This window comes from Microchirus variegatus, assembly GCF_963457635.1.
Source record: "Microchirus variegatus genome assembly, chromosome: 10".
In the NCBI taxonomy this organism is placed as follows: domain Eukaryota; kingdom Metazoa; phylum Chordata; class Actinopteri; order Pleuronectiformes; family Soleidae; genus Microchirus; species Microchirus variegatus.
The window spans coordinates 16,878,905-16,900,050 of NC_139811.1; the positions used below are offsets into that span (position 1 = coordinate 16,878,905).

Below are 21,146 nucleotides of genomic sequence, written 5' to 3' on the forward strand. Positions count from 1 at the left end.
AAAGATCTTAAACTAAATGATAGGTTACAGTGGCGTATGAAAAGCCATTAAACATAACTCCTGAAAGTATTTATCTGTCAACATTTATGGGCATAATCTATATTTACAATAGCAATTAAAAAAGGATTTAATTGAGCAAAGTTTAAGCTGACTCTCCGTTTGTGGCAGATGCAACATTGGATTTTATTAACTCTTTATCTGCCTTTGGAAAATGATCACCTCTTTTTTCTAAAAACCCAATGATCCTGTGATTAAAAACTCTACCCAGGAAACAGATGCAGTTATATTTTTACTAACAAATTGTATTCACACCGGAGCGATACTCCTCACAGTTAATCAAGAACAGAGAACAGGCTACATCTGTTCACATGGCAGCTCTCCTGACGTTTTATTATTTCCTTTCCCTCTCCTCTCTGTCATTCTGTCTTTCTCTCTCTCTTTTACCCTCATCCGCCTCTTCGCCACACACACACACACGCGTTCCCTCTTGCTCCCTATAACACAAATGTCAGCAGGCTGAGTGTGACAGGTGAACGACAGTGGAGCAGATTTGACCTTGACGACTCTGAGAGCGATGTGACAGTAATAAAAGGCTGTAGTGAGCTATTGTTGGCCCTGGGGCATCCATTAATGAATGATATGAAACAGCCGTGAGATTCCGGGGACAGGCAGGGGGAGTAGAGTGATGGAGGACAGGTGGCGGCAAAAATCGCACGGCCCTCACCTGTGATGGGCTCAGCCTGCAACTTGCACATTGCTTAAACACAAACTCCGCAGCATGCAGACGGCCGACGTACCACGCGAAAAAAAAGACACACGTGTACGTGTGTCGAAACACACAGCCACCTGCAAACTCTCACAGTCTGAGGACATCTGTGTCAAAGGGGTGTATTGTACTGTAGAATAAATCAGCAGCTATTTCATTACATTATTCATGTGCTAAGTAGATCCCTCTGCACCTTAAGGGGCGACTTAAATTTTCCTCCCACCTCCCACTCACTCTGACTCCATACTCACGCGCATGATACAAACCCCGCTGACAATTTGCGCGTAATCCCCATCCTTCCTCTGCCGCAGTGCATCCTTTCTGCTCAATTGTTGCGAGTGTGGAAATGAGGCCACTTCTGGTGATTCCCGGGATTAAGCGTCTTATATCCAAAAAAAACACTGAAAGTACCACAAAGTCTCCGGTCCTTACAATCCATCAGAGTTTGTTGGTCTTTTCAACTGATATCAGGATAATTATAGATAATGAAATGATAGAGGCTTTCAGTGTCAGACCACTAATGGAATGTAGTACTTAACCTCCATAATCCCTCTGTGGCCTTCACTTAGTGTCAGGATAATCAGATTACTGCTGCTGACACCTTCTTTACTTGCGGATTCCAATTTACACACGCACACTCATACACACAGTGTGCCCATCCCTTGTCAGAGCATTAGTATGCACACATAGTAAACACAAATAAAAGTCCTCACAGCAATTTTAACCAAATGTGCCCAGTCGAGCTTTAGACCCCTAATGTAGTTATATGTAAAATTTGTAGTGTTCATGCGCATAGGGTGCAGGCAACATCGTCACATCTGCTCTTTAGGACTATTCTACAAATTGACAAAACTGTGTTGGTATGATTCACAGGAAATGCACCAACAGAGGCAGCGTACATGAAGAGAGTTATAGCTAGAAATCCATCCTTTCATCTTTATCCTCCACATGAGGGTCGTGGTGGGGGCGCTGGTGCCAATTCCAGCTGATATAGGGTGAAAGGCCGGGGTACACCCTGGACAGATCGCCTGTCCATCACAGGGCCTCATCAAGAGACAAACAACCATCCACTCTCACATCTACAGTCAATTTAGAATGTCCAATTTGCCTAATCCCCAAATCTGCATGTTTTTGGACTGTGGGAAGAAAACCCAAGCAAATACAAATTCTTATGCATAAAGGACCTTGTGATTGGGTTGCAAAGTCAGGTTTTCTTGCTGCAAAGGCAGGAGTAGCTGTAAATATATTATATTATAATTTAACATATTTTTTTACGTTTTGTAAAAATGTGTTTTGTAAGAATTGGATTCCGCAGCCGTTTGAGTCGTTTGTAAGACCTTACCTACATTATGCAATTTAGTGAGAAATGCTGAATGTAAACACAAGGTGCTTGTTTGCACGAGGAAGGCCACCTTTAATGACAGGAATGGTTCCAGATGAATACAAAGTGCCTCCTGTGGGTGGATATCACTCTCTTTGTAGCATAGAAATTTCCATTTGATCCCTTGATGAAGGCACAGGCAGTGCTGATCAGCGAATTATTGAGCAACCGACTTCTCTCAGACAGACCTTCAGCTAAATGCGAATGATGATTTCTGTGGAGCTTGTTTGATGGAGTCTCGCTGGAGGTGTACAGGAGGGGGAAAAAAAGCAAATAATGATTGGTTAGTAGGGGTCAGATGTGAATCAAACTTGGTGAAATGAGTGAAAATCAAACAGAACAGCAGCCAGTCAGTTCCTCACTGAATGGGAAAATGGCACCAGCCTTTTCTACTCCACTGTGTGAAATATGCATTCATTACAAATGAGTCTGAAATTTGTCATTGTGATTGAACTTTTTTCTACTCTCTATCAGGAGTACAAAGCATCCTGGGAAATCACATGTTATAATTAAAGTTCCATCACTTCACTTGTAAGGCTAACAGCGCTTGGCGCGATGTCCACAACGTTCCCCACAGAATGCCTCGAGACGATGGCCCAAGATGAGCATTGAGTAACAGTTAAAACAGTAAAAACAGTGAGAGATTTACTGAACCTGTCGGGGCACAATACGGCAGTGCACGGTGATATATGGCAGTGGGGAGGGCACAATGAGAAACAAGCGACTCCAGCATTTCATCGGCACTGGCAAGACACTTATATTTTACCTTAGCCATCCCCCGAGGGCTGTGCTCCAGCACCTCACATCTCTACATCATGCCTATCAACGAGGCGGGAGGCGAGATCTAATTGGCAGAAAGCATGTCCCATTCTGCAGCGACAAAGTGAAAAAGAGAGCAGGAGGGAGGAAAAGGATGTTTCGCAGGGAGGGAGGGGCCTCGGTGAAAGTGAAATAACTTGAGTCGTAGTACTTTATCGTAGGAACCATTGTGCTGTTTGTCATTAAATTCTGTACAGATATCTGAGATGAATCCAAAATAGTTCAGTGAAAAATATTCAACAAGTCAAACAGCCATATATCCTTCTCAGACAAATTGCCAACTTGGTCTGGGATAAAATCCGTACTCAAGGTTAGAAAAAACATTGTCATTTGGGTTCAAATTACCTCACTGACCTTTATCAACCATTGTAGTAGTGAGTAATTGATCAAGATTGGGAAATGCATTGGGGCTGTAAGTAGGAAACAAACAGCTCGTGGCCTCAGTATGGCTTAAGGTATGCAGGAGAATAAACTCTGGTTTGTGTATGCGCCTCAACCCAAATTTAAATATCATTCATCCTCACACAGCCTGATATTTTTAATCAGCGAGGAGCTGAGTCAGACCAGATGAAAGTTTAATGCTTTGCTTAAGGACACCTTTGAGAGTGTTTGTTGACAAGGGTAAGAGGTCTTCTCACTTACCTCGCCGCTAAGACCTCCTGCTTATCTCCAGATTTGTATGAGTGTTTGTAAATCCCACTTCTTTATCTTAGATGCTGCAGTCACTCAAGGACAGACTCTTTAGGGATTTTCGGCAGCACAGATATGACAAAACAGGCCTATAAATGGCCCAGTCTGAGTGGGACTTTCCATTTTAGACAGGCCAACCATGTCCACCGAGATACCAGTGCACGGAGGTTATCAGATTATACAATCACAGGAGTCACATCTCTCTTTACGGTCAACTTTACTTTAACGCATTTCTACCTGCATATGAGCAACTACCACGTACAACACTATACGACACTGCGGATGTGTTGATGCTGTTACAAGATAGATAGATAGATAGATAGATAGATAGATAGATAGATAGATAGATAGATAGATAGATAGATAGATAGATAGATAGATAGATAGATAGATAGATAGATAGATAGATAGATAGATAGATAGATAGATAGATAGATAGATAGATAGATGTTGATAAGAACACCAGGGAGTGTTCTGACTTCACACGTTGAAGACAGTGATGTATCTCTTTAAGTATGCTGTATGTTAAAGTGTCATTTATCAGCTCAGACAACAACACACTCCCCCCTCCCCCCCAGCCTCGAGTTTGCCACCTGGAAAGTGACTATAACATTTCCCTCCTCATCCGTGAAATATCAGGTCGAGTTGATGCTGTGAGTTGCAGAAAAAAGAGTTGCTATGACAGGTTCTTCATCTGTCACCCGCGCACTTTCATTTACTGTTCCAAGTGATGGACAAACGCTGAGAGTGTGCCAAGGGACTGTGTCATCAAGATGTCTTCTTTGAATGAGTGCTTCTGGCACTTGACAAGCTGGCAGGGCGTTACTGTCTCTTCCTTGGCCGCGGTGCAGCACGCCGATCAATTATGATCGGTTTATCAGAAATTAGTGAAGTTGACATGGAGCTCAACTGGGCCGACTCAAGCAGCTGGTTTGTGCTTAATTAACGAAGCACAACATAACGCTAGTGGCTGTGCAAGACCTTATTCCCCCAATTAAGCGCAACATTCACTGTCCTCTGCTCTCGTGCGGCAACAAACAAGTCTTCTGTAAAACCAAAGGCCCGGCTGTCTCACATTGTTACGGCAATTAGATGATGCACTGTCAACAGTTCAGCGAGGGATCTGATCTTCTGAGCTCGACCTTTTCTTCCTGTGAAGTGAATTACTTGAAAAAGCTGCCTTTTGTGTTATTGTATTTAAAGTGACGTTACCAGTTCGTTTGTACCCTGAGAAGAAAATAGCGCAGGTGTGGGTACTCTAATTTCCCAGGTTTTTGCAAAATAAACGACAAAAACATCGCACAAAATGATTAAATCGAAAAAAAAAGAACACGAACGAGGTCTATCCCTAGTGTCCAAGTGTCGATAACTCTGTATTGTTTTCTCCATTAGAGAGTGTTTAGGAGTTCCAAGGAGACAAGACAAATATGCTGCTGCTGACTTTAACATTGCTAAATCTACAGTGTTTGTGGATTTTGTGCTCTACTGGAGTTCACTTGGCATCCAGCACTTTCTGCTGCCCATTCATCAAAAGGACCAGTGGTCTTGTGAGTTAGAAGATTTATACACCATGGTAGAGAGCTGGAGAATTACCTCAGATTTATGAGCACAGACTGCAATGGCAAGACACTGGCAGCTGCTACTTGACATTTGAACAGAGAATGTGAAAGAAAATTGGAGACGGGGGGAAACAGGAAATTGGAACAGCAGTGAGGTGGAGAAGGACCGAGGAAGGAATGAGACATGAGCTGGTCCGGGATGTGGCATGTGATTGGAAAAGCTCATTTCTGGATGTGACAAAAAAAAAGACCATCCGCAACAACCGACTACATCATTAACTCCATTCATTTCATTTTCATCTGTTAAGTTACAGACAATAAACAAGAAGAAGAAAAAAAACCGTGGGCAATAATCTGAGTTTCATAATCATCTGTTGCTTTGGTTCCTTTGACTCCCATTGATTTTTGACTGATAGTTCAAGAACGGGAATTATGTATTTCCCTCTCATTTTCTTAATTGTGAGTTGGAGGAAGAAAATGCAATGAGGTGAACCCTTGAACCTGAAAGGCCTTTGTGATATTAGCTGTAGAATAACAGTGAAATAATACGTAGGTTTTAAAGCAAAGCCACTTGGCATCCTTCCAGTTGTATACGCTCCACTGTGAAATCAATTTTTCATATGATACAGTACGGTCGGATTCTTTCAGCAGTTCAAAGGCTACAGCGTTTGTTTTGATGCCTGGGAACTGTTAATACGGCGCACATCAGTGTTCAGGTATCACCTTTGCAGAGGTCAGGGTAATTACGACATTGGTTTACATGAAAGAAGAAATGTACAATGTGTAAAAGAGAACACAACCTTGTTCGGGGATTTATCGAAATAAAAAAAATGCTGTGTCACTCATAATTATTGTATATATTCTACATACTGTAACATCAGCTTTTATGCACACATAAACGGCTTTGCTTGGAGCGACAAAGAATCATGTGGGTTTCTGCAACAAAACCTGTGTTTTGTGTATTTATGAGCACTATGAAAGGAAATCAGCTCCTGATAAACCCATCACATTGAATATTGTAGAAGCTTTTTGCACCACATTAGGAGAGGTGGCTGTGAATCCACAGGCCTGGTCACAGGGTCAACTTCTTTAAACATACAACCTCTTAAAAAAAAAAGGTCAGTCATTTTGCCTTGCGGGAGGGAAAATAGTGACATGGATGGTTGGCAGCACAGTGGGAACCTGCCCTTCCCACCTGGGTGCAGAAGGCAAACCGAAACGGCTAGAAGATGAGACAGATGTGACAAAAAAGCACAGACAGGTCTTGGCCATGGTGTGCATGCAGTCACATCAAGTCTGAGTGAATCACTGTGAGGTGACACACCACAGAGGACAGTGGGCGTTTTGCCTGGAGGCACATATCCACATCTAAACCCAGAGTCAAAAATCTGACTCACAACTACGGCCTCGGCTCCAGTCTGCCGGTGGCTTTGCACATCACCTACCCAGCTACATCACGATAACCTGCAAGCATCAACGCGTAGAATGTTACTCCCAGTTCCTGCCACAAGTCGTGACTGTCCTGGCATGGATATGGAGCTCCAGGAGCAGTTAGCTGGCATTCATCTACACTTTTTCACCATCTGACTATGACTGCAGCCAGAATGTGTTTACTGCAGCTGATGGGACTGGAGCTAAAGTGGTCTACGGAGAGAGCAAGTATACAATATTCATTGTCACAGATAACAAACAGCAGCATATTTGTGCATAGTAAGTATGGTGACTTGTATCGGAAACAGAAATTGTTGGGTAACAAGATTCTCAAACTAAATTAAGGCCAAAGCCCTAATATTGAAGGTTTTTTTTCCACCTAAAAAAAGTTTTATTTCAGTTTACAAAAGGTTCTCTGTGTCCTTTCAGCATGATTTGAACAGGAACAGGAAGTATAAGTCAATTAAGACATGTCAGGGCAGGTGTGCAGGGACAGTTTTTCTATTCACTATTCAGCCTTTTTTTTGCATTTATAGTCATTTATAATAGATGTAAATACACTTGACTCAAGCTAATTCTTACTTTGCCTTATCTTAATTACTTGACATGAGCTGAGACAGAACTGTGTTGTTGTTTTTTGATATATTTTAATGAGTTGCTGTGTACTATGTGTGTCTCTAATATTGGAATGGGAAAAGATAAAGCTGTTTGTGATCTATGATCTCCTGACAGTGACAAACCCAAAGCTCAATCATAAAGACTTGGCCATTTGGGAGTTGGTTAGGCCTCAATTGTAGACTAACGAGACTGTCAAAGCCTGCGGGCGTCTTTGCTGCAGGTTTAGAGGCTGACTGTATAGACTGATGCAGGCTGTTGCACCAACAAGGAATCATAACTTACTCGCCACGCTTTGTGCCTGAGGGGGAAAAATACATGTGAACCTGAATCCCGTTCGCTCCAAGATTGTCGTCAAAAAGACAACCAGAGGCCTGCTTAGTGGTTAATGTTTAATGGACTTAAAGGACATGATTACCCACTGTATCAAATTTACGGAGCAGCCGTATTCAGTGCCAGCACAAAATGGGTTGACTCCATACTCCTAATGACAAAAATGACCTCTATCACAAGTGCCGTGCGCGCCTGCTTAAGTTATCGCAGCTGTCCAATTTCAAACGTGACACCCTGACGTCACAAGGACACTAATTATGCTCTTGACATAATCACTTCACAAGAGCGGTGCACGATTAGCTCAAGTGGCTTCTCTAATGAAAATGTTGTCTTGCTTTGTTAACCTTGTGCGACTCCAGCACTCAGGTGTTAAACAGAGGAGAATGTGGGTGGCACCGAGAATAAACCTTTCATCTAAAGAGCTCCATTAAATCTCATCAGCCCTGATGCCGTTGTAACTGGGTTATGGTTGGATGTACTTTATGGCCCACTTTATTGTTGCTTTATGAAAATCAATATGTCATTTTATGGTTTATCTTACAAATACCGTCAATAAACTGTTAACGGGTCATCTAATCTTTTGTGGCTGATTACATTAGATAAGAGGGAAGGAGTCATTTTTCAAGCCTCGTTTAAAGGACAGGATTGTGTCACTTATATTTTAATTGTCTCCATTGGGAATAATTTTTTTAATAGCAGTTGCAAGTCATCTGTGAGAAGCATCTGTCACTGCTTAGTGTAATCAGTCGTAAGGGTGTCAAAGCCATATGCTGTGATATATTTGTGTTGCCGTCTCAACAGTAATTAACGTCAGTTACTCGGTGTTCTCTAAACTCGCGCTGTGCGGCTAACAGAAAGCCATAAATGCTTTCGACTCGTCGCGCTTGTTTGGTAAAGATGATGCAACTCCATATTTTGTTTCATTCCCCGCTGAGATTGGGATGATAATAAGAGAAGGGAAGAGGGTGCAGATTGTTTGCCCTCCTAATGTTGTGCACACCTTGTCTTGTGCTTTCCAGACAGCCCAAACAATGCCTGAGCCACATGGGAGAACTCCAGCTCCAACACATTCATTTACATTACACTACAGCCCAAACTCCTGAAAACTACATTAATCATTCTGTCTCTGCTTAGCTACTTGTGCAATTCAATTGGCTTAAGTTTAGCCAGATATTATAGTATAATGGCATGCGTACTGTGCAATAACTCAAAACCATTGATCTGATTACAAGCATTCTGCCCCATAATTCACTGTGTTGCAAATGCAGTTAACATATGGAGAACAATCAGACAACAGTTTTGTCTCTTCGGATTCGACACAGCATAACTGCATGTTTTTGGGGTTGTTGTTGTTTTTTTTTAACATTCAGCCCATTGTTTACACACAGAAATCATTAGGTTTCAAAATCTTCACACTTGACTATGAAACTGAGAAGCCTATTATTATTAGTATTATTAGTAGTAGTATTCATTATTTTTCACACTGCAGCATTCAGTCAGGCTGTAATGAATACCAAAAAAAGGTTCAACCTTTTGAGAAAAGGACATCGAAATATTAATATTTATGATGATATTTCGCATTATTTCAAAATAAAAGTGTTTGTTTTGACACGTAAAATATAAAGTCGTGCTGGGCACGTTAATGGCGATTGTTAAAATGAGTCTCTACAGTAACAGAGGCACACATAGGCAGTAAACAGGTACGCTGGTTATTTGTAGCGCTGCTCTTTTTGTTTAATAAACAGACCGCTCCAGTTCGACTGTAGGCGTGCTAACGGCGCTAAAGAAGCTAACGGCGCTAAAGAAGCTAATGGAGCTAACTGGTAAACGGTGCCTGGACGCCATGAAAAACTGTGTTACTTTAGAGACTCATTTTAACAATCGGGAGTCACGTAAACATGACGTCACGCGGGTCTTTTTCAGGTCAGTCGCCATGGAAACGCACCATCCTTAATGACGTTAAAGTTCCCAGCACTAATATAAACCTATTTGTGATGCAAAATGATTCTATTAATAGACAAAAACCCATACAGAAATAACATTAGGACTTTATATTATGCGGTGTGCTGCATGAAATTGACTGTGGTGCCACCTGTGGCCCGCGGGCCACTTGTTTGAGCCCTCTGCTTTACATAATGTTATTTAAAAAATGTTAGGTTCCCACACACACACACACACACGCACACTCCAAGACTCCAAAAGAGAATTTCACAAGTTAATACCACGAGAGACCTCTGGCTCTTGTATCTCTGTTCATCCCACCTAATCTTTAGGGTGCCTGGGATATTTTATAATGCCATGATATACAGTACCATGGCAGGGTTTATGGGCTCAAGGATTTAGCAGCGTGATTTGATCAGGCAAAAGGCAGAGTCGAGTTGCTATTGGGGAAAATTATTTTACACTGCATGTAAATAGCTGCTTTAATTATCTTCCAGCAGCTGAATATGAAGATGACAAAGATGACCTTTATCAGCCAGTGATCTAAAATTACCACGGATATTCTCTCTAATCTGTTCCCTTTCACATTTTAGCTTTTGTTTCCACTGATCCAAACAAGTCTCGTGATTAATGAAATGCCTTTTTTCGTATGCAAGGAATAATTATTGATCAGAGTGAATCCATTTCGCTAAAAAGAAATCCCATACCTCCACAGTGCAACGTGGTGAACATCGATTGTTTCAATCTTTCGTTAGCTCGAAATAACATGTAATGAAAACACTGTTCTCTGTGTGCCGCGGGGGCCACAGCTCCACTATCCACTATCAGCAAATGAGATGGAGCCAACTAAGTGAGAGTAAGGGCAGGGAAACAAACAAACACAAGCAGTGATCTGTACAAGCAGCAGTTTCTTTTGCAAGCTATTCCTTATTTATTTTTATTTTTTTCCAACCAAGGACTTGTAGAGGAATAAGGAAACACGAAATTGGCAAATCACTGGGCAGAGGTCACTGGGTGTAACATGGGATGCAAGAAAAGTGGCAAATATGAAACAGGGACACGGCAGTCACTGAACAAATGCCAACTTGTCGGGTAACTTGTAAATTCCCGAAAAAGAATTGTTCTAATAAAGACCTAGTGCTGATTTACAGTTTAGAGTACAGACTGCAGGTTGATCTGCAGTGGCCTCCAAATGAAATATGTATGCATGAGTTGTTGGCCTATACCATTTCACACGCTAATGTTTGTTAGCGTAATGGCGGACAGGAATTGCCGCTGGCATGGCACAGAATCAATCCCAATAATACTGCATCTTTCGGGGCAGGTAGTGCCGTTCGTCTGACAACTTGAATGAAATGCACGCTTCACGTCTCCAGTTTAAGGCATTCAATTTCCAGATGCTACTTGGGGCAGAATTCTGCGGTGGGAGATCAATGCAAAATGACTGGAAAATTGCTAATGTTATTTAAATCAAAGTGAGACTGGAGGAGACCAATTATGCCATTGATTCAAGGCACTATTCCTAAGTGAGCCATCCCCTGGGCAATAACGGTTTATTATTTTTAATATTATTATTAATATTCCAAAGACCTTCACAGTATAGTTTTAAAACACCACATAAAGACATAAAAAATTATTTCACCACATGAATTTGATGTTGTGTGCGCGCCATTGTTTTGTGCGAGTCCAATTTGTTACAGTCAAATCCGACACGAACTTCTGGTTGCAAAGTAGAGAAGTGGCAGCAAAAAAAAACAACAATAATACACAAATTGGATGATGGTGTATGGAGAGAACAGATCTGAGAGACAATATATACAATACGCTGCTACCCTCTGATGTGGCTGTGCATCTTGCAGCAGCAGTTTGGTCGTGTTTTGCATGTTTTAATTACCAGCTCGAGTTTACCACTGTTACAGAAGAAGAGCTGTGAGATGATCGGTTGCTGGGAAGAAACACAAGTTACTCTGTGAGGACTTCTGTACACATGAAGCTACTGTATTTACTGTATGATTATATATATATGTATGTGCTGCCTAACACTTATTACAGAGCACTGTCGAAAACAAATACATGTTGGAAATGTAATGATAGCAAAAAAATCTTACTTTTGTGTTTGTAGCCACAGAGATTGGAAGGTACTTTTATTTTGTAGACTCTATGTCTACGTGCTAAATGGCTTGCATGTATAATTGAGGCAGCATAGGGCCAATGTCGAATGAAGCCATTTCAATCAAGGCATTTCAAATCAGGCAAGCTGATGGAAAGAGAACAGCTTTCAAAAGACCTTGGTGCGTTTTCCATCTCCCAGAACAACACCGGTATTTATTCAATTGTGATGTTGTCATTACAGTGCCACATGACTGGCAGTGACCCTGAGAATATGCCGGAACATTCGGATGTTAAAGCTGCAATGTGTAACTGTTCAGTATCAATGAATGTCAGTTACCTTCAAGTCTTTACCAAATGGGTTCACGCAGTGCTGAATAACTCTGTCGCCACACCGCACGCATCTCTGTGTTTATCAGAAGCAGCGTTTTGGTTTTTTTCGTGTTGCCCGGCGACATTCCCACGCCGTGCACAGGAAGTGCTTTTGTAAGTCACGACAGATGGAGGCAAGACCGAAGTATCCACGTTGCAGATTCTACTGCAGTGGCAGAGCCAAAAGGAGGTGTCTGGGCGTGGCTGCAGCCGCTTCACGCTGATTAGTGGCCTCCTCATGCAAACATTTTTCATCACAGCCATCAGTCCTCACTGCAAGCGCTGCACATCACGCCTTCCTGCTAAATGAATGAGCGGTGGAGTTCTGCTGCTAAACTTTCACACAATCTTTTATATCAACACGCTCAGTGCTTCCTCTATCATTCATTTGGGAGTAACACTTTCCGTTTAAAAAAAGAAACAGTTTTCATTTAGGTTTCTATGTGTTTGCAGGGCCCACATGGTTGGTGCAGTGGTCAGCACTCTTTTGGAGTGATCCGGCTTCGCGACCTGGTTGGAACAAGGGCTTTTTCTGCATAGTTTGTGTTGCGTGGATGTGTGGGTTTTCTCACAAGCGGAAACAGATTTGGGGATTAGGCAAATTGGACACTCTAAATTGACCATATGTGTATACCCCGCCTTCACTCTATGTCAGCTGGGATTGGCACCAGCGCCCCTGTGACCCTCATGTGGAGGATAAAGCAGTAGAAGCTGAGTGAGTGAGTGTGTTTGTAGCCTGTCTCACTGCCCTTTCCCCTCGCTCCTCTGCTCTGTCTCTATGAGCACAAAGTCTCACACGTGCACACACACAACATAATGCATTTCCCTGCTTCTCAACCATCACAGCATAACACTAAAGGCCACAGTATACTTCTCCGACTGCGTAATGCGTTATCCGACTGCGTAACCACGGAGACCCCTCGAGCCTTCATATTTCCCCGTCGTGGTGCCGGATACGCACCGCAATTTCTCGCCCCATCAGTAGGGGTCGCTACGCAATGTTGTTGTCCCTCTGGCTACAGTGAGCAATGGCGTCTGAGAGAGAAAGACTGTTATTGTTGCAGCTGAATAAAATTGAAACAGTGGCCGTTTCTAGCCTGAAATAAATATTTTTCTGTGTCCTGGAACGCAGTTTTAAGATAATTTGCAGTGAGGAATTTGCCATTTAGAGTCTAAACGTGTGGTTTGTGTATTAAGATATGACCTAAAAACAAGTTGAAAAACAACATTTAAAGTTGTTAGGACCAGGTCAAAATGACCTCACACAGATATGGACAAACACACACAGAGAAAGAGCTGAGAAGTCAGGGCAAACAATTTACTGTTTTGGTAGTATCCCAGAATTCCTCAAGGGGGCAACAGAACTTACACGCAGGAGCTTTAAAGATCCCATAGAGTGATCCTATCGCACACATATGTGAGTTATTGTTTTTATGGTCAAAAACCTCCTAGTTGCTGTAAATGAGCCGATAGAAATCTCTCCCCACTGAAGCTCTCATCAGCCGCGCTGTTTCAGACCGAAATCTCACGCCCAGAAGACAGACTGTGTTGTGATTGGCCAATACCTGGAAGTGACGTAATTAACAAGCCAGCTCTCGAAGCGCAGCTCCCCCTCTGGAACGGTGGATGCACTGCTACTCATTATCAAAACATTGTTTTAACAATGTTTAAAAATAGCTTGGTCACGACTCCCCGCCGCAGTCCTTTTTACGACTTTGACCCGGAGTCAGAAGACACTGCCGCTCGTGAAACACCTCCACAACAGACATTTTTCTTCTTCTTCTGCGGTTCAATGTACGCAAACGGATGTGCCCGGAGCAGGAGGATCTGCTGTTACGGAGACGGGATCCTTACGTCACGATTCCAGGCTTTTTCAGAGCGCTTGCAGAGCCTGAGATTACAATAAATCCCAGCATTCTCAGCAGTGGCTGAACTGTTTGTTTTGAAACCTTAATGCTTCATAAACAAGCTAATGGTGCAGATACACACCAAAAAACTGCGTTTATTGGAACTTTTTGGAAATATTTTAGGACGCAAACAGTAAAACGTGAATGATGCCTCCAAGACAGCTGATCTACAGAATTGATTCATGTTAATGACTCATGTTAATCCTACGCCGCAAAGAGCATCTGTCTTGACAAGCCATCTTATCCTCACTTCAGCTTCCAAGACAATCGAGGAAATTACACTTGATTGCGGACGGTTTTCGAAACAAGCCGCCGTCTTTTGTGCTTCGCATAAAGGTAAGACAAAATGGACTGAGATGTCTGAAGTCCATTACACTTGTCAAAGTTTACAGAAGGCGAGCTTTTACCAATCTAACCAACGTTTTTCTACAGATAAACTTGTAAAAATGCATTTTTTTTCCAGAAACTTGCTCTGTTTGTCAGTCAATATCACCAAAATAATTTGGTTTGACGGCGTGATACAATTTAGATGATGTAACTGAACAATTTTGCCTTAGAGGTAGACCAAGTTGTCTTTCAACTTGAAGGTTGTGGGTTTGACAATGAATGGTTTGAATGGGTGAATGGCAAAAACTGTGGTGTGAAGCAGTTTGAGTGGTCATCAACACTAGAAAAGAGCTATATAAATACAGACCACAGTTGTGATGTTAGTCAGTAAATGAACATAAGTAACATCCATCCATTGTAAATATATGTACTGTATAAATGTCAGCTGCACACGATGCCGTATTGTTTATTGTCCTCCAACACGTTTTGTAGCATGAGGAATCCTCCACTTCCTTTGCTGCAGAACAGCAGCTATAGACGCAGACAGAGCACCTGCTCTTGTGCCTGAGCACCGTTCCCAGCAGCTTGCTAATGTCAACCTGCCTGATACGCACAGCGGGGTGGGTGCTCCAAGACAGCAGAAATTTTCCACTGCATGTGAATGAGACTGGAGAGCAATCTCCTGGCCTAAGAGCCTCATAATCAGCACATCATTATCAGGAGGGGGCTGGCGCATGGGGTGGCAGTGGGCTGAGGAGAGAGGAAATAAAGGGAGGGAGCAGTGGATGACACCAAACGAGCCCCTGGCAGCAACGAGACATTATGAGACATGAAGAAAAGGGAGGCTCATATTTGTAGAGCAAAGGGCAAGGGGTGTAGATTCACGGTGGGACGATGCAAAGCACAGCATCAACGGGGACCGCAAGTGAGGTGGGCGTGTACATGTTTCACGTTAGGTCCGTCAATATTACTCACACACAGATTCTAGTGGCGCACATACGCCATTAGTTTCTTTTCAGGGAGAAATACTGTGACAGCTCTTTGAAGCTTCCTTTGACCCGCATGTATTTTTCAGTGGAAGTTCAAAAGGAGAAAAGACAACAAAGCTTACATATCGCAGCCCGTATGTATCTTCCCTTATTTTTTTATTCATAAGTGCGGGTCATATTTGTGTGTGCTGCTTATGCCGTGCCTTTTATCCTCCTTCCACTGGTGGCAGAGGAAGCAGACTGATGGGGTGAGTGTTTAAGAAAGAGGTCTAAAACCTGTGGCCCGCGGACCACATGCTGCCCTCCAATCAATTTCATGCAGCCCGCCACTTATAGTTAGTTATAATTATAAAGTTGTGATGAGTTATTTCTAATGCTGGGTGTGTTAAGGGCTTCAACGTTAAAGCATGTTAACGCATGACGCGTTTCCATGACGTCTGAACGAAAAAAAAAATTTGTGTGACGTCATGTTTACACTATCTTACGCTAAACTTAAAGACAGAGGCACGCGTACGCAGTACACAGGTACGCTGGTTATTTGTAGCGCTGCTCTTTTCGTTTAATAACCAAACCGCTCCAGTTCGACAGTAGGCGCGCTAACGGCGCTAAAGGAGCTAACGGAGCTAACTGGTAAACGGTGCCTGGACTCCGTCACGTGCGTCTTTTTCCGGTCAGTCGTCATGGAAACACGCCATGAGTTAACGTGCGTTAACCTAGTGCCTAGCACTAGATATTTCTGTATGTTTGTTTTTTTTAATTATTGTTAATAGACTCATTTGGCATCAAAAAAACGTTTATATCGTAAACTAGTTATCATCCCATATCAAAATAAGCGCTTTTATTTTGAAATTATGTGAAATATCATCATAAATATTGATAATATTGAGCCTGCTTTTTTATCCTGCTTCCCCTGGTGGCAGAGGCAGCAGTCTGATATGATGTTGAAGACATTGGTCTACAACCTGTGGCCCGTGGGCCACATGTGGCCCCCCTAATCAATTCCATGGGGCCCGCCACTTAATATCAAGTTATAATAACTTATTTCTGTATTTTTTTTTTCAACTAATAGATCAAAAATGTGTTGATATTGTAAACATTTCATTCTATATCAAAATAAGAACTTTTATTTTGAAAAGATGTGAAATATGATCAGAACTTACCAAACTAGACACTTGGCTAGTGGTCATTTGAGTTTGAGAGCCCTGGTTTAAGAAAACTAAACTGTCTGTGTGACATTCAGTCAAAGTCTTCTGGATCACTCTTTCAATTTGATGAAGTATAAGCTATTTCCTTGCTATTTATGTGTGTAATGCTTTGCTTTTTCCTAAGCAGCAAAAAAACACGCACACACACATAAAGAGCACCAGCAATTTTGAAACATCTGCTTGTGATCTGTTAATTGTGTCGTCCCCATTTCTGACGCGTCACTCATCAATCACAGCTGTCCAAGTGGGTGTGTCCTACCCCTCTCTGCCGCGCGGTGGCAATAGCGTACAGAGAGCACTTGGTTGAACGCCGTGGTTCAGGTTGCGCGCACTGCCACAGTGTTCCATACGTGAGGATCAATACATTCTTTTCCAAAACTGCTCGGACGTATAGAGAGGCAGAGAGAGAGAGACTACTGACAAACCAGGAGCACACACTAGACTAGAGTACAAGAAAATGTCTCTTTTCAACCTGTGAGGAGAGAAGTCTGTCACTGCTGCTCTGATGGTAATGTAAGGTAAATAAGTAGTGTAGTGAGGAAATAGGAAACACAAATAATTGTCTCTAACCAGTGGACAGACTTGTGACAGTGACGAATCCTGCTGTCAGGTGGACAGCATGCATCGTGGAACTTACATGCAGTCACCATCTCTTTTATTTATTTATTTATTGTTATTTCTTTATTTTATAATACTCATCCCTCTGTGATGCACCCAGGAGCTTAGTCGAGGGGCAGTAAGAAGATGATGTCAATATTCCGTCTCGCGCACTTGACAGCCGAGCAAATTCAATTGGACTGACTCCGCCTTTCTCACGCAAGACTTTTTTTTGTGTGTGTGTGTCTGTGTGTGTGTGTCCACGGGCTTTTTCTCACATAGTACCGCGCTCCTCCTGTGTGCACGCCTGCTGCTCTCTGCTCCGCTTCCTCCACATATCCACTACTCCCCCCCCCCGCCTTCTTTATTCACTCACACACACACACAGCAGCGGTACTGACACACTCTGACACACCGGGAACCAGCACCGGCACCAGCGGGGACTCTTCCTGGGAGTGTGTGGCCCACCGAGCAACATGTCCCCAGCCCGGAGACGGGGAAAGCGCGCCGGGCGCTCGACGGTGGCGCCGCGGACCGTGGGTACAGCTGGAGGGAGTGGACAGGTCGCACAGGTGTGGGTCTCCTGTTGGATTCTTCTCTCGGCTACCTGTGTTATCAGCGCCAGGGCTCAAGGTAGGACACAGAACTCAATTAAAAAACATGTTTTATTCACATCCATTGCTGTTGTTGGATACAACTAGAGGAGCGCACAAGAAAGTCTGTGATTGCAATGTATGTGATGTGAGGCAAAGAAAAAACTGTGCCAAAAGGTACGGCTGTACAAATATGTGCTTGTGTGTGTGTGTGTGTGTGTGTGTGTGTGTGTGTGTGTGTCTCATCCCTGGACAACAACGTGTGTTTTCACCTGCATCACATTCCACAGAGCAGCCTCAAGGCTCTTGTCTCCACACTCTCATCCCCAGTGGATGACCACCATCAGCCCACTGTGTTCAGATCTTCTCCATCATAGTTTCACATCTACACAAATCTAGAGCTATATATATATATATGTATAATATATGTACAAAGTATTTCGTGTTTATATCATCTGTGAGTCCTTTTTTTTTCAAAAATGCCGTATGTAGAGTTTCAGCACTTTTATGCTCACTTTTTCTAAGGGCTCGCAAATGTTTTTGTGCTTTAATGAAATAGGCTGAAAAATCCTGTGGCACGGCTGAGAAACCTCAGAATTTACTGCCTGTAGTGAGCCGCCCCTCCTTTACTGAAGGCCACCTTAATAGCCACAGGCAGTCATTAAGTTGTATGAATATGGCAATGGCAAAGTGAAGCAGGGTCATTATTTAAAGGCTGTATTACATTTGCCTTAATGTCTGCTACTCTCTTTTGCTCTTAATCACCAGCTGTGTGAAAGTAATGTGGTGCGGAATTAATAAATGAAAAACATTTAGCTCTCATTTGTGTCCGGCACAGACATCCACAGCGATAAAGCCGTGAAATATAATAATCATACAAAATAACTGCAGAATTGACGAGGCTCATCACTTGTCAGTCTGTCAGTCGGTGACCTCTACCTCTTGACCAGCACCAGTGTAAATCTCTCGTACCTCATAGGTAATGAGATACACTCCACATCCTTGATGGATTCACAAATCCAGCAATAGAAAATCTTCTTTGGCTTCATAATTCATCATAACAAAATTTTATCTTAGCAGACTTAATGCCTATTCGCATGGAATGGCATATAACTCTATGCCTCAGAATTCAACCACAAGGTCATGGTTTTTTAATGAATACTATTAAAGATGCATGTTTGTCTTACGAATTATCAAATAATTCACTTTTATAGGCCTTAAGGGGGAAAAGTCTCGTATTAGAAGTCGATTCGTGTGAGAAGTGGCTCCTTTATGCACTCCCCATCTTATAATCACAATGCTCTGTGCACCAAAGTGCTAAAACCAGCATAATCCCTTTGCTTGTTTGTCTTCGAACAGGTCGCATTGCTCTAAAGTGCTCCCTGCCTTATCTGAAAAGAGTCTCAGGCGTCTCTTATTATGCAGGGCACACTTCCTTTAGCTGTTATTACCATCCTTTTCTCTAGCTAACATGCCTGAAGTCTGTGAGGAACTGTTGAGCCCATTCTAGGCTACTTCACACGGCTTTACCTTTCCTCCCTAAACAGACCTCTTTCTCATCCTTGCAGTTGGCATTCATGCCCCTTGAATGTTCCCGGCTGCTCATTAGCATTTGTGAGAGATTCACCCCTCTGCCTGCTCGTTCAGTTGAGAAGAGCTTTCCTCTATGGCGCACGGTCGCTGCTGTAGGTTCTTCGGTGAGGACGCAGTTGCAGGCTTTGCGCGGGATCCACTCATCACCGCAGAGAGGTCACATTTCCTTCTGAAGAAGGAGGCAGTGCTCGTCCTCGTGGGGCATCCTTGTTTGTAAATGACTGACAGCGTGGCTGTGCCTGTGCATGAAGTTAGAAATGATGAAGTCGTTCCCCGAGGATGTCATAAATTTGGCGATACACAGGCACATTAGGCCCCCAAGGAAACCAGAGGTGACATGCACTTGTTTTTCATCAAGTTCCTACTGAGGCTCCAGCTGTGTTTAATACTCAAGGCGGCTCTATGGCACAAGGGGATACCTGATAGAGTCCACAGGGGGACCTTTCTTCTGCTGCAGGCTTCTCTAAAGAGAAAGAGCTGCAGCTCATCATCAAAATATAAAATAAATAAATGTGCGGTCTTTCTTTAGCTCATGGCTCCCTCTCCCCTCTCTCCTGAAAGCCCCTGCTCCTGAACTGTCTATGGGTCTTGTGAGTGACTGTGCATCTTGTTGTGCGTTTGCAATAGTATGTGTGTGTGTGTGTACGTGTGTTTGCTGACGCTCATGTTCCTGTCTGTTGAGCTTTAATCTAGGCAGCAGCATTGACATTCAGCCAACCGGCAGCTGCTATAATTTTCTGGACGCACGTTATTATGCGGCTTGACAGCTGTCAGCCATTTCCAAATCTTTAAATCTTATGATAATCCACCGCGCTTATGAAAAAGCATTTGTTTAAAACATCCCGAAATCTGCATGTGATTAAAACTCTCCGCTCTAATGCAAGCACCGGATCGTAATTCATCCACAGTGCATCCCGAGACACACAAACACGGCGCATGCAAACACAGCCTCGGAAAGATAGAAAAATCAATGGGTACAAGATTACACATCTCCATCAAGAGAAATATAATACAGTTTTAATAGAATCAAAGGCATCTTCTTTGTGCCAACAAAGACTGATGACGAATCCATTGGTGCACGCCCACGCGTGCAGCACTCCATCACAAATAATAGAAGGCTTATCCTGCCTGTAACTCCACAAAAGTAGAAGCACATACTGACAGTGCAGCCTGTCACATTGGCCTTAGGCATCTGATTTTTAGACATGATACTAAATCCTGATCCCTATGTGTTGAAATAATAATAGTTGTTTGCCTAAACGTAACCACTTTGATGCTACAAGTCACTATGAGGCATGGTGATGTGGCAGTAGGAGCACTGTAAACTTCACAGCTATAGCATGATTACAGACGGCGAATATTCATGACATATGCCCTGTAGTCCCCTGTTTGGTGAATTGTAGTCAATTAAACATGTTTACTCCTCCAGAGAGCTAACAGATGTCCGCTAAAAAATTTGGACTGATAGCTTGGTTTCTCTCTGCATCATGCCCAGAATGACCAGCTCGTGGCTCGCAGGGCCTCAGGTGAAACGCGGTGGCAGAGCGACTTCCTAATCAGACTCCTCGCGTGTCTTCGCTGCCCGCATCCCGTGTCTGGGCTGCTCGACTGCCTCTCCTTTGGCTGCCAAACCTCCGTCTTCGCATGTTTATTCATTTGGCCACAGGACGCTTTATTCACCAAGATGGAACATATCACAACAGAATTGGAAAACACACACACACACACACACAATACCGGAGCTTATTGCCAGTTACATTTGAAACAAATGAGCAGAGACACAATTTAAAACAAATAAAGAGTGGATGTGTTTTGTTATAAACAAAAGACGACGATGCGAGTGCCTCAATCATGTTTAGGTTGACAAATGATTATGTTCAACTTAATAGTTGAGCATCAAACTGCTGCTGTTATATCAA

The 21,146-nt window shown here is 42.9% G+C and overlaps 1 protein-coding gene across 1 annotated transcript in view; it reads left to right on the top strand.

Annotated features, from left to right (window-relative positions):
• Window positions 1–17,616: 17,616 nt before the first annotated feature.
• LOC310932743 (protein sidekick-2-like) overlaps window positions 17,617–21,146 on the top strand; it is a gene marked incomplete at its 3' end in the record, with an annotated part of 89,691 nt that continues 86,161 nt past the window's right edge. Inside the window, exon 1 of the mRNA XM_083896089.1 lies at window positions 17,617–17,674. The remainder of the gene's footprint in view (window positions 17,675–21,146) is intronic.